Genomic DNA, 16,501 nt, shown 5'->3' on the forward strand with positions numbered 1-16,501 from the left:
CTTTGGTCTGGGTGGGTGTCTTGTCTCAGCCTGCCTGCCATACTATGTACAATTTCATTCGGGAGCGTAATGTAATCCAAAGATACGAGTATATAATGATATAATTATCAGTGGTCCATACGGTGTTGTAGAATTTGTTCAATAAAAAAATTCAAAAACATTAGTCTCTAGATGTACCCTCTGTTTTCAATGTTTCTCTTTCCTAATGCTATGAAGAATTTGTTTTGTTTTGTTTTTTGTTTTGCACCCGGTTTCCTTAGTCTGTCAAGGATAGGACGGTGCCTCTTAACAAAGGACTTTGAATTTGGCATTTGGCGAATAACCTTATAATACTATCTATATTACACTTTTATAATGCTTATTTTGTCAATAAATGCCTGTTTTGCCAATAAATCCAACTAACAAACAAACTACGTACATAGCTTACGAGTCATTGTCCGACCAGGTGGACGTAGGACAAGTAGACTGTTAGACGGGGAGCCTCCCTCATGCCTAACTCATCACCAACAATTTTGAATCTTGGCTGATAACTGTTTACGTAATCCCTGAATGCAGAGAGTCTTACAGCGTCCTATATACCGCAGACCCCAAGAAATTATATCAAATACTATTGAATATTCAAACCGAGAGAGAGAGAGAGAGAGAGAGAGAGAGAGAGAGAGATTGTAAAAGTAATAATGATGTTCAACTGTCCAACTTTAATTGCCTAAGTTAACCAGCGAACAACACACACACACACACACACACACACGGAGAAAAAAGAAAGGGAAGATCTGTAACTTGTTTTAATGTAATATTGAGAGAGAGAGAGAGAGAGAGAGAGAGAGAGAGAGAGAGAGAGAGAGAGAGAGAGAGTAAAACAAGGAATAATGAGAAGAGGAGCGAGAAGAGGGAGGAGAAAATAAGAAACAAAGTAACAGGATAACGAGGAAACAAGAAGAGGAGGAGGAAGAGGAAAACGAAGAAGAGGTCGGTGGGCAACAACCAGCCTTTGAACCAGGCCACGTCAGTTGCTCAAGAGACGTCGACAGAGGAGGTCCTGTGCGTGCGTCCGTGTGGGTGCTTGGTCATCATCGCAGGGAGGTGTATTTAAAGGTTAAGTTAATTAGAACATGGGTAGTAATTTGGGCCGTAAGTATTTCCTATTAGGTAAATATTACGTTTGCTTTTAATTACTGTCGTTTTATAGATAGTAATTGGTTGGTTTGATTGCTGTTTGTATTTCTTTCGTGTTCATGACATTTTGATATATTTCACTTCAGTATTTACGTTCTTGGATTTAACTCTTGTTTGCTTATTCATTCATTCACTTTTATAGATACGTGTGATTATTACAAGAATTGCTGCTGTCTGTGATTTGTCAGTGTTAAGAAATGGGTTGCTAATGCTTTTCACGTTGGTGGTAGTTAGTGGTTTAGCAAGTAGAGCGTCTGTTTCCAAGGTACCGTTGTTTTTTCTCGTTTTTTTTAAGTTGTATTGATGGTAGTTTCTTGCTTACTATGCATACTTTTTCCTTTGTCCGATGTAGTTTAATGTTTCAGTTGATAAAAATCGAGAAATACGAGCCAGTGTACTATGCATACCCTTTTCTTTGTCTAATGTTGGTTTAATATTTCGTATGCGTTAATAAAATAGTTTAATATTTCGTGTGCCTTAATAAAAAATCGAGAAATACGAGCTAGTGTAAAGCTAACGTATTGAATAAGTGAACGAGGTCTGTCACCGAGCTTACTGTGTTTGGTTAAGCTTGGATGTGTTATCACCGGTTAAGCTTGGATGTCCAAGATATCTTTGCCATGTCGGTCTTGTTTGTTTCGTTGGGATTTTATAGGTGATGCATATTCACTTTAATATTACAAGATGAAACGTAGAGCGTTCCTTGTGTTCGATCGCATTTGTCATGAGTTTCGAAGGTTCATATGTTAGAGGAATGTAGCAGTGGTAGCAGTGAAGCAGGCGTCCTCGTGTTGCTTATCTAACCACAGGGTAGATACTTCTCGTTAAGTGTAGTTCACTCTCTAGCTACTGCGTGCGTAAGAATATTAATATTATTATTATTTACGGTTTATTGGTGTTGGCAGTTACCCGACAAAAAAAAAAAAACTTCAATAGAACAAAGTAGAAGATAAAGAAAAGGTTAAAAAGGTTGAGGAAAAAAAATCATTGAGACTTTACCTGGTACAAAAAACGTGTATAACTATTCATTCAGTTGGAGATGGGTTTATATATTGGTAACCGGTTTTATTATTGCTGAAACGGGGCTGTTCTTGGGACTTGTTTCGGGAGGAAGGAGGGAGATGATGGCGTGGATTAATATCTAGTTGTTGGCAGAAGTGGAGGAAGTTGTAATGCGTGGTCAGTTCTGTGAAACCGAGGGTCTGTGTCCAGCGTATGATGGGCCGAGGACGATCCTGGCTGCTTTTTTTTCTATAACAGGTTTGTGTTGTGTTGAAGTGTGAGGACTAGGAGGGAGATGCTTATGTGAATTTGGGGAGGATGACAGTCGTGTGAATTTCATAGTTTATAGTGAAGCTGGCCAAGTCATTTCTTAGAATGGCGTAACATGTGTAGTCTGTGTGGCAGTGTTGACATGTTGACCCCAGTTAAGTTTGCTGTCCACTGCAATGCCAAGAGTTTTGGCTGCGGGAGCCACGTCCAGGACAGGCCCGCAGCCACGTCCAGGACAGGCTACCCAAAGAGAGGACAAGAGTGGGGTTGGAATGATGGCGAGGTCGAAATGAACGACTACGGTTTTCTGCTAGTTGATGGTAGTGTGGTCGTCAGTTGTCCAGGCCGAGAGGTTGATAGGGTTATTTGCTATAGATTGCTAGCTAGTTGGGATGGTCGTTGTGGACGGCCGCTGTAAAGGTGGAATCCACATATTTCCACCGGTGGAGGGTGTCTCGCAGGGCGTCAGTGATGCCAAAAAGCATAGTTTCCTGTGATGCCGGGGAGGAATGTGGGAACGGACGGACTGACGGCACCCAGCGAGGAAGTCTACAAACCATGCCACGCCATGAAACATCTCTCAGTAGTCCAGTCCCCACCGCCTGTGTGTGTGTGTGTGTGTGTGTGGAGCAGGAAGGTATTATGTAGGACGGTGTTATGAAATGCCGCGAGATCTTGTATCCTACTTTTAACAGGCTGTAGCGCAAGTTATTGGAGTTTTCAATGGTGTGTTCATGTTTCAAGTGATAGTTTGAGATTATGAAAAAGGCTCGCCGTCTTCTCTTCTCCACTTTGTGGAAGTTAGTTTTCCACATCTACTAGTTTTTAACAGGGTGCAGTGGAAGTTATTCAGTGTTTCAAGGGTGTTTTCATGAGTGGCAATTGAACAAGCTGTTTTGAAACACCATGTTTTCTTTAATTTTCAACAGGCATTCTTTAATTTCCAAAGGCATTAGGTGAAGTGATAGAGCGGAGGTTATGTAGAATTAATTGATTAGCTTCATAGGGACATCACCTTGGAAATCTTGTCCCCTAACTTCCTCCTGCTAGAGCCTGCAAAATTATGAAAATCCCTTTAACCCCCAAATAATTTGCACATCACTCAAAATGACGAAACTTTTTAAATTGTGGTCCCAGAAGCTGTTACTTTCTGTATATTGTTCAGATTTCATCTCACTCAAAATGACGACTTTTTAAATTGTGGTCCCAGAAGCTGCTGTTACTATCTGTTTATTGTGTTCATGAAATCTGCATTTGGCTAGGAACTAGTCATGTTATGTATATGATGTGTGCAGGATCCATCTTGATGCAGGATTTAGTTCATAGTGTTAGTCCTTTGTTGCAGACAGACTGCGTTCTCACAGCTTTCTGAAGATAGGTCATGAACCCATCATCTGTAAATACAAGAGAACCTGGAGCACACAATATGAGTAGAGGAGATAAAAAGAGTAAGAGAAAGTATGATTTTTTATTTTTTTATTTATTTATTTTTTTTTTTTTGTCCTGTTTTTTTTGCAGGTGTGCAGAAGGGGTGTGGTAGAGGGATACTGGAGCTACTGCTGTCTCAAAGTGCAGGATGTACTAGGTGTGGGGGAGGTGTCCATCTTGCTTAACTTTTTCTGACTTCTTCCTTATTATGGTGAGCTAGCTGTTGTTATATGGTTGCACACTACCATTCTGAAAGACCCCAATAAGAAGTGGCACTTGAAAGATTTTGGTGCTGTAGTTTATTTTGGATTTTTAGTGTATTGTCAGAGCATTTCAGAAGGTTGAAGTTTCCAGTCAGTTTGACTGTGACTCCTTTTATGGAAACAAGGTAATTATGATTTGTTCTACACAAAAATTTTAACTCCCCATTCAAACAGTGAGCATCAGATTTTAAAGGTCCTTTCTCTTTGAACAAGGCATTGTGGCTTCAATAAGAAAAGCCCTTTTGCTTGCAGTAAAATCTAAGGCTGCTGACAAGCTGCTGAAGCTCTACAGTAGTTCATAAGATAAGTGAGATAAGTAGTTTTTTTTTTTTAACTAAGGCCTGACAGTTAAAAATAAGGCCTGAGTGACATTTTTAAAAATAAGGCCTGAGTGACGACATTTTTAGTCAAAATACGAATTGTGGTTGGTATCTTATCGTGTTCATTTCTTCTTATAGGTGCCGCCAAGTCTGAAAGTCTACCTGATGCATCCTTATCCTTTCCACGTTGATAGTTGACAAACGGAAATGACAGACAGAAATGTGTTGCCAGGATGATGGGAAGACAGAAGAGGATGTTGAAAGAAGATGAGAGGAACATCTCTCTCTACCTACTACTACTACTATATATATATACATTATCTCTTTCTACCTGAACAAGTGTGTGTATAAAGACTCAATGTCAGCCAGCTGGTGCTGGTACATGAGCTTCAGTGTTTTAAGTCCCAGACTCCTCAACTATTATTTATGATTTTTCTTTTAAAATAAATTTCCTCCAAGCGAGATTCAGTGTTTTTTCTCCGGAGAGTCTTGAGAGTTTGGTAATTTTTTTTTTTTTTTGTGAGAATTCCCAACCCACTCTGCCTCTGCCTTGGAGTGTATATAGTACCAGCAGCATCCTCTCAGCCTTAAAAATACTGGGGAGAGAAATTAAAAAGCCATTATTAAAAAATACTGGTGAGAATTAAAAAGCCAAAGCAGATAGCCATTCATTCTCATCGTAACTAAAGTAAAAACCATTCCAACACACTCGTCCACCACTCCAGCCCTCCTGCCTTTTTGGGTGCCGACTGTTTTTGCCCCTAAATCAAATTTGTTTGTTAGTTTTTTAACATGTAGTTTATATACTAAAACTATGTATGTATGCTACATGTAGGTTTGAATGATATGGGGGGATTTCAAAGGTGTTGATGAAACTGGAAAAACTCGTTTGATAAACAAATAATGTTGATGGTGAGGGAGCAGAGAGCAATTTCAGAGTATGATGGGATTGTTGTACATTACATACAGACCAGGCCACACCACACAGCCTCCTGGAAAACTGCTGCTTTTGCCACTGCAGAGTGAGGAGTTGGTGCCATGTATGAGTCTTCTCCAGTTTCCATCCCTTGTATCTTCTTCCTCTGTGCCTTCTATCTTCTGCAGTCAGGCTGTCCTGTCCAGGAAAACATGCAAGTTGTCACGATTTAAATCTTGTTAGTGTATTTGTACATAATGTCATGTAGAAAACTCTTGTTAGTGTATTTGTACATAATGTCATGTAGAAAACTGAGTTTAAACTATTATGTGCAGGTGCATGTCAGGAAATTATGAAGAACCTGTAGACCCCTATATACTTAAGACTATTTATGAAGAACCTGTATACCCCTATATACTTAAAGACTATATACTGAGTATATTCCATATTTGCTCAGGGGCAAGGGTTCTCAAGGATTTGGTAAGTAAAATGAAGGAATTTAAGCAAGAAATGAGAGTTGTGGAAGCTGAACAAGAAGGCTGAAACAAGAAGATTGGATATCAAGATAATGACAAAAGGCAACAGTGTGGGAGCAGAGAGCGAGATGCAGGAAAGGAATTGTGTTTTAAAACTGCAAAGTCATGGAGGAAGATGCAAGGGACAGAAACAGCTGGAGGAGACTTCTACATAGCACCAACCCTTCACTCTCGGAGGTCAAGGGAAAACAAGTAGTAATGTAGGAGATTAATGAGTTTAAAACTTACACTCAACCTGGTATTTGCAGTACTGCCTGAAAGAAGCGGGGAGGAACCAGAGGTAAGTTTAATATACACTGAGGATATCTACACTGTAAAGAGCATTGTCCAAGATCTTGGAATTACAGATGAGAGAGAGAGAAATAAAGTGACAAGACAGAACACAAACCACCATACACCATCCCAAACCAGACACAAGGTGGTGCTGCAAAATGAAGCACGGAAGGAGATGATTCTGGAATCAAGTAGAAAGCTGAAGGAGCTGGCTTCACCAAAGAATAATGTCAAAATAGTGCCAGATCACACTTCCAGGAGATGAGAGTTCATGCTGTTGGCTAAAAAAAAGATATGAACAAAACACTGCATTCTAAAAAAAAATGAAGGGAAAGACATCAATCATTATGAACAAAAAAAACAAAGCTAATAAAAATCTCACTGCAAACAAAAAAAAAAAAACAAAGTACACCAAAAAAAAAATCAAGAAAATACTTATGAGGAAGTACCACAGACTGGAGAAGGAATGGAAAAGGTGATGAGCCAGTGTGTGATGAGCCAGTGTGTGTGCACCATTGTGGACGGAAGAAATACCAGATATAAGAGTGATTTACTGAGTATTTATTTGATTTACTAAGTATTTGTGTAAATTGAAGAAAGCCTCATGCTATTTTCCTTAGAGAAACAAAGTTAAGTGAAGTATCTGAGCACTATTTTAATGGTGATTCCTATGCTATCACCATGTAAAGGAAGGACAGACCACCAGGTGCTGGTGGACATGTAGTAATACTTGTTAAGAAAGACACGTTCATTTGAAGAACTTGTGTAATTCAACTGGGTTTGATGTTGAATGTGTTACTTGTATGCTGAATATTAAAGACAACAAAATCTCACTGGCATATATCTATAGATCTCCAAACTTGGATCAACAGTATAATGAAACCAGTGCAACAGGCAATATATGAAATGCTTCCCATTTGGTTTGAACAAGTACTGATCTCCAGAGATTTCACTTTTAAGGAGATGGCCTGGGAAAAGCACTATGTACACATATGTCCATAGTGCATTAAGGCAAAAATTGTTAAAATCCTTTCAATATACCTATACCATCTCAATACATTTCCTTTCACCCATTCCACAATTATACCACTTGCATTGGTGCTCATATCACCTCTCTCCTCTCAAATGCCATCACTTTACATTTCCCAGCATTCACCATCAGTTTCCATCTGATACCCACCCATAGAAATGATGTACCATTCTTTTAAGTTCTTTTTCGCTCTCTGCTATGAAGGCCGTGTCATCTGCAGAGACATGTACTACTACAACCCACCCCTTTCCATTCTATTTCAGCCATGCAATAACATTTCCTGCTTATGTTTTCATCTTCCTCATACAGCCATGAATGTGTTACACAACCAAAGGGACATACACATCCTTGCCTCACTCCTGTTCCTTTAGTGTAACTCTCTTCAAGGGCTCCCTCCATCACCAAACAGCACTTTCATCCTCATAAAAGCCTCAGTTCCTTCTGACTACTCACCTCTTACACTATATACTTTCAAGAAATCTCAACGGACTTTTCTATCCACCCTATCATGTGTTCTCTTTAGTCCATGATCACTACATACAACTTTTTATTCTATCCTGAGTACTCTTCTATTTTCTGATCCATCCAACTTTTTCTTTTCCTGAATCATCCCTGTTTCTCATTGATCTTCACCTCAGTCTCTTCCATCTAAGTATAGTTTCCTGGTGCAGTCCCTTACATAGACTTTACCTGATGGGTCAAGCAAACTTGTCTGTCTCCTGTAACTGTTACAAACATTCTTACAACCATCACCTTTATTATAGGGGTACATTAACTGTCTTCCTCCACACACCAGGCACTTACCATTCTCAGTTTACATATTGCAAGTATCCAGTCTACTACTATGTACTCTGCCTCCATACTTTAACTTCACTGCATTTATTCCATTAATGTCACTTCAGCTTTGCTGTCACTTTGTCTACCCCTTCCAAACCAATTCCTTTCTGCCTAACCTCTCATTCTCCACAAGCCTGCATCCCCATGTGGGATATCACTGCTTCCCCTACTGTCCTCTCATTCATTAAGCAGTTAAAGTGCCTCTCCCACATACATTCCACCACCACCATCACCTTGCTATCTATACGAATTCCATCCTCTTCATTTTCACACTTACATGCTCCTCCACCTCCGTATCTCTCACTCTTCTTTGAAATTAACTTCTTATTCGCACTTAATTTTTCACTCAGCTTTATACCACCACTCTTCACCTACCACATTTAAACCTCACTGATTGACACAACCACTTACCACTATGTAAATATTGCATGTATACTTGTGTAGCCTGTGATATTAATAATGAATGGCCCAGCACCTCAGTGAGCTTTATATATATATATATATATATATATATATATATATATATATATATATATATATATATATATATATATATATATATATATGTTTTGTAGCCCTTGGCCAGTGCCCCTCCTACATAAAAAAATTCAAAGCAACATTATACAAGTAATGGCTTCATTAAACCTTTCAGGATGAACATTGGTCTTATCAAGTTGCTTGTGGAAACATTTTGACTGGCTAATTAAAACTCTCCCCCAGTCATTCCTCAAAAAAGAATCTATATTCAGTAAAACTTAGGTCCATACTCTGAGACACTTTTGCGCCACCCCAGCTGAAGTTGTACGGATTTTTAAGGATCTTTTTTTATGGTTCCAGTGACAGATTAACATCATTTCTATATTATCAACAGGAGAAACACTCTTGATAAACCAGCTAATTATTTCTGTGGCCTTTGAAAACAGTCCTGGAAAAGTTGCCACAGATTATGTGAACAGAGGCACACATGGACACAATGGTTACACCAATACTTAAGACACAATCCATCAGCATGCCAAGAACTCCATGATTTAAGAAGTGGTTCAATGGGCTATGATGGAAGGTGGGTACTTGGGTACTGAGGAGTGGCTGCCTGTAGTGATGCCCTATGTATGTGCAAGTCACTGAAGTATTGGATATCCGCATTCATTCATGATAAAATACACACCAACATCCACATCTCATTGGAAACTCAACCTTTTCACTGCTCTCACACATCTTCACTTAATCACAAACCACTATGACTATTTTATGTAAATCAACTTGGTGTGAGTTTGCGTTTATAGCATACTGTCCAGCTAGTAATATTGTATATGTACATGTGCTTGGTGATTTGACAGGGCTGGTGGCTGGCCAGTTTTGATGGGGTTCTCTACTGGAGCTCAACCTGGTTAAGAAGCAGGTATTGGGGAGTGTGACCAAGAGTTGGTGGCAGGCAACAGGACCTGCTTAGATCAGTAGTGAACCCAGGAAATTTATTAACAAGTTTGTATGAAATTACAGACTTACCAGCACTCCTGTTTGTTGCGCCACATCCTACCCGTCCTTGTGTCTGCGAGCCACTGAAATGAAAGGCTCGCGAGACCCTAGATGGATGTCGTCGTCGGGGTGCTTCATAAGGCTCGTCATGTTCGAAACTCCTTGGATTATCCGGGTACCGTCTACTAGTAGTGTCTTTCAAGTGTAGTCTTTTGTACTACAGATTAAAATACTCGCGCTTCCTCTCAGAACCAATGCAAATAAGTGGAAGAACATAACAGCAATCGCTACCTTTTTTTGCACCCTTTGACCGAGTCTCTGGCAAATGTTTTATGTCTGTTTCCCAGGTTAGAATATGAAAAGGGACAATTACGACCCTTTCTACCATATCTACAACGATTTAGTTTGTAAAAGTAACATACTCGTGTTTTTGTTTCCTTTCATCCTTAACCGTCACTACTAGTGCCTTGTTCGTCAGTGACGCGTCCACGTTCATCGACTCATTGTCCGAGACACTTTTCGAACTGCACTCTAAAGTGGGGGTCGGTGGTTGGTCATTCTCACTTTCATTATTTATTTTCCTCACCCATATTCTATTCATTTTCTTCTTCCTTTTCTACTAATGCATACATCAACGCAAACTGTCTATCACCATGCTCTTTTGCGCACTCTTCACACATGTACTGGTTTATTAGTGTTAAAAAGTTCACATGACATAGGTCGGTTATTGAGAACAGTCTGTGTGTAGTATTTTTTTGCACTTGACACTTAGGGGATTCCAAAGTGCATTTAGTGTTTGTATATCGGGCAATGGGTATCTGTGGCAGGTAAATTGTTTTCTGAAATGGGTCCCATTCTAATGGCAAATGTACAAAATTGTCTTATGAAAGAACAAGTTGAATGGAAGGCAGAGCGGACACGTCCTACCTCCACCAAGGTCACACACACACACACACACTTCTCCCTGATATACTGATCACATAAGTAACATATCCTGTCTCCGAATTCTTTCGAAGTATCTCAGCTCCTATCTACCCGCATCGCCGTCAGTACTGTCAGGTCGTCTGTCTCTTGCCCCCGTTCCTTTCTCGGGAATGAGACAAGCAGTTCCTCCTCGTCATCCTCGGAGGAGTTGCTTTCGTCATTGGAGCATGTAGAGTTGATACGAAGCTGTAGTTTCTTGACATGGCGGGGAACATTCGACGAGCTGTTCCGACACCATTCCTATCACAAAGCCCTGATGCACGGTGGCCGCACCCAGACTTCGTCACCAATGCTGTAAGGGTTATTCACTTCCGTTATACTGCCTCCTCACCGTGTCCCTCCCAGCGGAGGGACAATAATATATTTATGTAGAGCATAATCACGCGTCCGGCAGCGTGACAGGATTCTGCCAAAGGATACCACTGTTTCATAATGCATGCCATGATTTCAAGAGTCACTGACTCTGATATGAGTTTTCTTTACAGTATTTGGCCTAAACATACTTTCTTTGTGCATACTTTGTCTTTTCTGAAAGGCTGTTTTAACGTGTGTAATCTGGTGGCCGAGGTCATTAACTAGAAGTCGTGATATCTCCAATTAGGTACTGGACATCAAAACACAAACTATGCTAGAAGCTACACACGCTAAACCTAAAAAAAAAAATAAATAAATAAATAAATAAAATAAAAAAATAAATAAATAAAAACTAAACCTAACCTCAATCAATTATACAAAAAAAGTACCTTGATTGTTTCAGACAATATAAAGTTTTTACAGAGGAGTAATTGGAGTTCATTTGAGGTTTGTATTGATTATTTAACAAGGATTCGGCTATCCTGAGTTATGTTTCGTTTTTAGCTTCCAACAATAAACTGAAATTTTCTTTCTTTATATGATGACTTGATACCGCATGTTTCTTAATATTAGAAAGGCTTAGATGTGTTATATGTGTTTAATTCTGAAAGATGAATTTTTATGTTCGAACATTCTCAGTCTGAGGTTCCGAGACTGGGAGCCAACGAGAAGATACCTAATTGAGTGGTCAGGACATACAAAAGAATATACGACGTTCGAACATAAATACTTTGACAAAGTAGCCATCTATCTATCTATCTATCTATCTATCTATATATATATATATATATATATATATATATATATATATATATATATATATATATATATATATATATATATATATATATATATATATATATATATATATATAAATTAAAATGAACCAATAGCACTATAATTTGTAAAAAAAAAAAAATCTAAAGGACACACCTGGAAAATTTTACTTAAATATTTCTCTAAGGAATTCCAAATGTGATAACTATAATGGACATGGAATGGTAATTATATGTATTTCAGTTGCCATTAGTAGTTGGAGTATAATTATAAGAGAAAACATTACATAAACCTTTTTACACATTTATCTAAAATATACCTAGGATAACCGTTGGTGGAAATATTATTCCTAGGCCTATTAATTTCCTTATATGAAACTTATGAGGAACATATGTGATAAGCCTTGTGCATGAGTGTTATGACAGTTGATTTTAAAAGAGCTAAGGACAAAGGATGAATAGTTGAGTCCTTAACCTGTGAACGTATTTTTTTCTGTAAACATCAGTGTTGGTTACTAATATGTCAAAGAAAGGTGGAAAATGATTTTCTTTTTTTCCTACAGTAAAAGAAATGTTCGCATGTTTGCTATTCAAATACTCACGCCGTTGATTTATGTGTGATTATTCTGTAAAAACAAAACATTTCAGCCATCCACGTATCTTTTGTACAAAATATGTTTGAACTCAATTGGCTGATTATGATTTTTTTTTTTATTTCTTCATGATGGCATAAAAATACAACTGCTAGTTCTAATAAGGACCCGAATTATATAATAGTAGGGCTGTGTTGAGCTGTGGTTAGTTTCTTGCATTGCTCAACGCACATGTTAATAGTTTCTGTTAATGAAATGTTAGTAAATAAAGATTTTACATTAAAGCTAGTCATATGACATTTGTATTTTTTTTTTCATTGACAAAGGAGATGTAATTTTTTCTGGCAGGAGAGACAGAACTGGGAAAAAAAAACTTATAAGAGAAAGTATCTTTTTTTTCTGGCAGGGGAGACAGAATTGAAAAAAAAATATATATATAAGTGAAAGTATCTAAGGTTGATGATATGGGTCTGATTGGGCAGCCTGTTTAACGTATTTTAGGAAGACTATACAGCATTCCTGGAGTAGAACCGGTGGTAATTAATTTATGGTAATCAAATTCAGACAACTTTCCTTTAACATTTCTAAATAATCAATTATATTTTGAGTCCCCATCACTCCACCGTCTTTATTATCCTCCGTGAAATCTCATCTTCAGCCTCCATCGCTTTACCAACTTTATCTTTCTCCATGTCATCTCCATTTTCAGTCTCTATCGATTCATTATATTTATTCTCCTCAGTGCCACCTCCATTTTCAGCTTCCATTGAAGCTGCTGCGCTACGTATACATTGTACTTTAATTTGGGAGCATCGCAGTCACACTAACACTCCAGGCTTTAGTTGCTATAACGAACTCTACGAAAGAAACAAGCCGTGTTTCACTTAAGTTAATGACGCATTGACACTGGCAGGGGAGACGTAAATTACCTATACAAGTGCTTACTATGGCGATTCTCGATTGTCCATTTGTTCCTGATGAATAACAATACTGCAATGGCTCAAGTATTTACGCCGAAACTGTGAAAACGGGAAGAGTGTACATAAACCAAGTGCAGTGTAAAATAGGTTACAGTCAAATGTGTGCAGGGACAACCCTTACGTCTGTACCGCAAAGGTAAATAGACAGTCGTCATCCATCTCACACAATACAATCATGTGGTACAGCAATCACTTCTACCAAAATGAGAGTTTCTCAAGACGAATTTGTAAAGGCAATGCTTGCGCTAAGTGATGAGAACAAAAATACTGAAATCATCAATATGTGGAAAAACTAACGAAAGAAGTGGCTGAGATCTTAAGAGAGCGAGACTGAAATAGGAGCGTGAGAGACAACTTGTCCCTCTCAAGCTATACAGAATACCCGTGGTGCGAGTACTGTTCCCAGTGCTGGCCGCGGGTGGTCTGTCCTTCCAATCGTTGCGGTGCTCCACGTCCGTGACGGTGCTGCCCCTGCGCCTAATGGTTGTTAGCTTCATTCGATCCTTTGCAAATTATCTCCCTCTCCCTCCTCCCACCCCCATCCTTCCCTACTGAAGCCGCTGGCTGGTCGTGGGCTGCATGGTGAATGGGTAGAGAAAGCGACGATTACGAACGATTATAGGGCCGCTGTCTAACTTCCACCACCGTCCCGTCGAGGGTTGTTAGTACTTTGGCTCTGCATGGCGACACAATGCAGAGCCAAAGCAGTCTCCGACCTTGAGGGCAGGGAGCTTAGCGGACGAGTCATGGCGGCGGCGTAATGCTGCATTACAGCGAGCGAAGGTAACTTCCTGCTCCTCGGCGGAATGTAACTATTCTGGGTGGAGGTGGAGGCGTGGATGGGTCGGGATGTGACTGGGTGTAAAGGGAGCGAAGACCTGCTTGTTCGGATCCCTTGCCACGTGGGCAACAAAACCTGATGCCGTAGTTGTTGGAGGAGAGCGACACAACGAAACAAAGGGGTTCCCGTTCCCACACCTGCAAGTAGTCAGTATCTCGTACATGGCCCGACATGTTTCTAGAATTATGCAGGGCAAGCTTTGTTTTTAGCTATACATACACTATACTGCAGTGCCGAGCATGTACATCCAGTTGCTAAAAATCTCGGCGTTGCTTCCAAACGAGGTTCTGATGTTATGTTGTGTCTCATGTTTGTAGCTCTACCTTTTCTAGTAAGGTATGAAAAATGCTTAGGCTCATTCTCATATATTCCCTGAAATTTTGGTCATGGCCATGTTGTAGTTCCCGAATTATTGTTGTGTGGCTTCCATGAAAATCTTTTTATTGAACCTATCTTTGCACATAGTCTTTTTTTTTTTTTCTTTTTCTTTTTCTTTTTTTTTACACACAAAGCAATTATCATGCCATACAGTACTTCCTTCTTAGCATTGCTAGGTTCCGTGCTTATCGTACTGCACTTCACACGCTACTGGCATCGTTGGGCACACCCACCTATTCATCAACTCGGCCGTGTGGACAATATTCACTGGCAGGCCCGCCGTCGCCGGTAAAATTCGCCCGCCAAACGCGCTGCCCGACTGACACGCCCGCTCGTCTGGACAGGCTTCAAGTGTTTCCCCATATCGGGGACGTTGATCTGTGATTTCTCCGGCTATGAGAGGTACAACCACAGCGAACACAAGGACTGTAACAGGCGAGGGTGGGGCGGGGCGATATAGGTTGCGAGCGGTGACTGAAGCGAGTGAGCGACGTGTGCAGCGGCGCATTTGGACCGGGTAGCATACACAAAGGAAGGCGTGGATGACGAATCTCGAAAGGCCTCTTGGTCTCTGAGGGCTGATTCGAAGCCCACACAGTAGGTAACAACCGCTGCCAGTTCCCGAAGGGAGCGGTCTTCTATCTTCTGTTATTTCCACGGTAATTATTCTTCTGATCTTGTTTATTGCATACCTCCCCTCCTCCTGCGCCTCGATGCACAAGACTATAATTTCCCTCACCCCTATTCTCTCCACCTCTCTAATGCAAGGCTTAACCGGAGCGCACATTATGAAAAGATGCTTTAGGAGGAAAACTACCTCATGAAAGAAATTAATTCAAATTGAGACTGAAATGTCACAAATAATAAACCCTCACCGGTTTGAGGTGTGGCATTTTGTTAAATTACACATTTTGCACCTACATGACACTTATTTAGGACCAAGTAGTTGTTTTATTTGTTTAAAATAGACGCGATACTTTTTCTTACATTTTTAGTCTTAAAAAGTAGAGAAAATGTAAAACATTCCTGTAATTCTTTTTAATTAATTGTCGTACTAGGCACTAAGGCACATGAATTTTTCAGAAGCTCTCAGAAGGTTGCATTGAATAAGAAAAGGTTGAGAACCCTTGTAATAGATTAATTTGTAAATTAATGTAAATTATGCAGTTACCAGTTTGGATTTTAGACGAGGACATGCAATCAACTTAGCTTTAGTAACATTAATAGGCAAAACCGTATTGGAATTAGATAAAGGTAACTTTGTAATGGGAGTAATCTTACTATAGACTTAAGGCATTTGACACAGGAAATAATCCTATATCACTGAGGAAGTCGTAAGCAGATATGGAGTTAGTGGCATTGCATTCACCTGGTTTAAGAGCTATCTCTTCAATTATTACAGTATGTGACAATTAATAAAAGCCAATTCTGACCCTGAAGAAGTTATTTGTGGTGCCCCATTAGATTTAATTCAGGGTCTGCTATCATTTCTTTTACATATTAATGATATCATTAATGTGTGTACTTCTCTTGTTCCATTAGTGTTTGATGATGATACAATGTGATTCTTGTTCTATAAATAATCTAATACTGTAAATGAATACTGGAATGCAGAATGTGCTTGAGTGGGTAAATGGAAATGAATTGTCACTTAATATTGATAAAACTAATTATAATTATCTCAATAAAAAAATAAATAAATAAATATGGACATGATTGCAGTCTTCCTACCTCCCAATGAGTTTCATGGTATCCCAGTTTCATGATTCTCAAGTTTTGTGCTGAGTTCTAAATTCCTATCATCTCAACTTTTGAATGTCATCTCCCCTAGTTTCACACATACCCACCACTGGTATCAAAGATACTAAAAATAAATACATATGTTCTATGTGCTGTATGTGTACATCCATGTTCACGTACCTGAACATACATATTCAAGTGGATAAACCTCTTGTTAGCCACAACTCTACTTAAACAGGCTTGCATGTGATAGAAGGAGAAAGGAAGGCTAGTGACAGTGCTGCTGCATTGTGAAAAATACAAACAAATGAGAGGTGTCTCATTACTG

General features: G+C 39.3%; 2 long non-coding RNA genes across 2 annotated transcripts; one reads left to right on the plus strand and one right to left on the minus strand.

Moving 5' to 3' along the window:
• Nucleotides 1–1,009: 1,009 nt before the first annotated feature.
• On the plus strand, nt 1,010–4,923 carry LOC135098344 (uncharacterized). Its single transcript, XR_010266851.1, has 2 exons — nt 1,010–1,095; nt 4,598–4,923. It is a non-coding gene; the product is annotated as an uncharacterized LOC135098344 (long non-coding RNA).
• A 49-nt stretch (nt 4,924–4,972) lies between these two features.
• Nucleotides 4,973–10,476, minus strand: LOC135098340 (uncharacterized). The gene is made up of 3 exons (XR_010266837.1): nt 9,558–10,476; nt 5,431–5,573; nt 4,973–5,055 (listed from the first exon to the last, which is right to left on the minus strand). It is a non-coding gene; the product is annotated as an uncharacterized LOC135098340 (long non-coding RNA).
• Nucleotides 10,477–16,501: the final 6,025 nt, after the last annotated feature.

The sequence above is a fragment of the Scylla paramamosain genome, chromosome 4, assembly GCF_035594125.1.
Source record: "Scylla paramamosain isolate STU-SP2022 chromosome 4, ASM3559412v1, whole genome shotgun sequence".
Lineage (NCBI taxonomy): Eukaryota > Metazoa > Arthropoda > Malacostraca > Decapoda > Portunidae > Scylla > Scylla paramamosain.